This window comes from Neomonachus schauinslandi, chromosome 15, assembly GCF_002201575.2.
Source record: "Neomonachus schauinslandi chromosome 15, ASM220157v2, whole genome shotgun sequence".
NCBI classification, from domain to species: domain Eukaryota; kingdom Metazoa; phylum Chordata; class Mammalia; order Carnivora; family Phocidae; genus Neomonachus; species Neomonachus schauinslandi.
Window position 1 is genome coordinate 41,617,037 of NC_058417.1, and position 3,118 is coordinate 41,620,154.

A 3,118-nucleotide genomic window follows, 5' to 3' on the forward strand; every position below is an offset into this window, starting at 1 on the left:
GAGCAGGGACCCCAATGAGGGACTCGATCCCAGGGCCCTGGGATCATAACCTGAGCCGAAGGCAGACGCTTAACTGACTGAGCTACCCAGGCACCCTCAAGACAAAGTCTTGAAAATTTTTGAGTCTGGGAGATAAACAAATCCAGGAGTGGATTTGCTAAGTCTTGTGTCTATTATTGTGTATGTATTAAAAATTCCATAATAAAATGTAAAACAATATCAATGACATCCTTTCAAGAACGTGCCCCCACAAAAAGATACGTGTTCAACTTTTTAGAGTAGTTGCCTATGGAGGGAGAGTAAAAGAGGAGCAGGGGATGGAGACAAAAGGGAAGGAAGGAAAGAAGGAAAGAAAGGAGAATGGTCAGGAGCGCCTGGGTGGTACAGCATCTGACTCTTGGCTTTGGCTCAGATCACGATCTCAGCGTCGTGAGATCGAGTCCCCTGTCGGGCTCAGCGCTCAGTGTGGAATCTGCGTAAGATTCTCTCTCTCCCTCTCCCCCTCCCCCCTGCCCCACTCTCTTTCTCTCTCTCAAATAAATAAATCAACCTTAAAAACGGAAGAAAGAAGAATGGTCAATGGTAATCTACCCTGAATTGAGGATGATGGATTTAACCCTTCGCACCAGGGGTCCAGACGCAAGAGGGGAAAAATCGATATCCCCTATAACTCTACCACGGCGGCATTTTCATTTCTCCTGTCTAAGCCTCTAAGCTTCATTCCTGTGCACATCTGTTCGTGGGAGGCTGTCACCTTGAGGGTCACAGTACTTCATGCCTTGCTTAAGAAACAAGAATAAACATTTTGCTTACTAAATGCTAGCACTGGGCTAGGACCTCGAGGTATATGATTTCGATTTATCCTCTCAGTAACACTGTGAAGTATCATTACCTCCATCTTACAGATGCAGAAAACTGAGCTCAGAAATGGGTTGTCTGTCCATCTCCTACTAAATCACAAAGCTGGAATTCCAAACTCATTGACCTCGGAGACCCAGGATCATGTGATTACACCAAGTTGATCCAACAGCTTCTTCATCATCGTTATTATTTGTTTGTTTTCTAAGTAATCTCTATGCCCAATGTGGGGCTCCAACCAACAACCCCAAGATCCAGAGTCCAGTGCTCTACCGACTGAGCCAGCCAGGTGACCCTCATCATTATTATTTGTAGGACCCACCCTAGTGGTCTATCATATTGAGGTAGAGTGATTTACTGTAATTTACCACTCTCCTCTTACTTAGTATTTGGCCTCTTCCTAGTTTTTTGCTTCCACAGACAGTCCTGTAAAGAATATCTTCAGGTATAGGGGTCAGCTCAGTTGGTGGAGCATGCAACTCTTGATCTCAGGTCCTGAGTTCGAGCCCCATGTGTGGAGTAGGGTTTACCTAAATTAAAAAAAAAAAAAAAGATATAAAAAAGAATATCTTCAGGTATAGAGTTTTTAGATTCTGTTGAATTATTCCCTTACCTGGAGTGGGGTTATACTTTGTGCTCACACAAAAGTGTGGACCTCATTCCAGCAACCAATTCACAGTAATGTGGTCTTCAATAAGGGGTTGAACAAGGGACACCTGGGTGGCTCAGTCGGTTAAGCATCCGGACTCTTTTTTTTTTTTAAGATTTTATTTATTTATTGGAGAGAGAGAGAGTGAGAGAGAGCATGAGAGGGGAAAGGGTCAGAGGGAGAAGCAGACTCCCCACCGAGCAGGGAGCCCGACATGGGACTCGATCCTGGGACTTCAGGATCATGACCTGAGCCGAAGGCAGTCGCTTAACCAACTGAACCACCCAGGCGCCCAAGCATCCGGACTCTTGATTTCAGTGGTGATCTCAGGGTCTTGGGATCAAACCCCGTGTCGGCTCCTCCGTGCTCAGTGGGGAGTCTGCCTGAGATTCTCTCATTCTCCTCTGACCTTTCCCTGGCTCATGTGTGCTTGCCTGCTCTCTCTCTCTCTCAAATAAATACATCTTTTAAAAAATGGGGTTGAATGAGTGAGCAGGATTTAAAACTGCAGAGATTTTGAGGGAGTGTGTATGTATTGGGGGGTGGGAGTGGGGCAGGACAGCTCTCAGAGGAAATGCAGGGGGAGTGGAGACAGTGGGTCAGGGCATCTGTGGGGGCGGGCAGGAAATGCAAGGGGAGGAAGGCCTCAGGACAGGCAGGAAGTCGATGGGATTGAATTCCGCAGCCTTCCCACTTCCCTAATGCCTTCCCGGGTCAAGTGGCCAATGAGGTTCTGGCAAGCCCTGGGGACAGGCCAGCTGCTGCAGGGACATGAAGCTGCTGCACGTAGGAGTAGACAGCCGGGACTGCTCTCCCTGGGGCCAAGGTGGCTCTCTGGCCCTTGGGCAGCTGCCCTGGGCAGCCCGGGAGGGGTCAGCTGGGGATAGGCAGCAAGTAAATATAGATGTAGGGAAGGAACCAGGCGGCCCAGGCCTGCACTGACCTCTTGCTGGAAGGCTGAGAAGGGTGGGGAGGGGTTAGGTTCTGGCAGCCTCCTCTTCAGGGCTAAGTGACCCCTGGGCTCAGCAGCCCCCTAGAATTGCCGGAAGCAGCTGGTCCTCCATGGGGACTGGAGTGAGGGCTCGTGGAAAGGCTGGTGGTGAGGTGCTGCTCCTTTGTGATGGAGGGCAAACCGCATTCCCTCCCTGGTGGTCCCCCTCAGAGGCGCTGCCCTGCGTGATGAGTGCAGGTGAAGGCGCTGACCAGCCCAAAGGGACGTGGGGCCCACAGTGCAGGGGTCTTGCTTATTCTGAAGAAGGATGTCTGGAGCGTAAACGTGTCTTCCCTCGCTCTCCCACCCTCTCACTGGCGGCTGGCCCTCTCCACCCCAGGACTCCGGGCCCCCAGTTCTGGCCCAACCCCCAGAGCCACTGCCACCCCCCAGCCTGGCTCTCCCTGCCCCCACCCCGGTCACAACTCTGGCACCAGCCCCCCCCATGCGTGCCACGTCCACCCGGTCCAACCAAGACCCCTTAGCTCCCCCTCTCCGGCTCTGGGACGGAAAGGCCAACAAGACAATCACTCCACCACAGACGTGTTTATTGGCAAAACCTATAACCAAGCATCAAGGGGAAGGGTGATAGCAGAGTGGTCTTTCCACTTTCCTTAGCA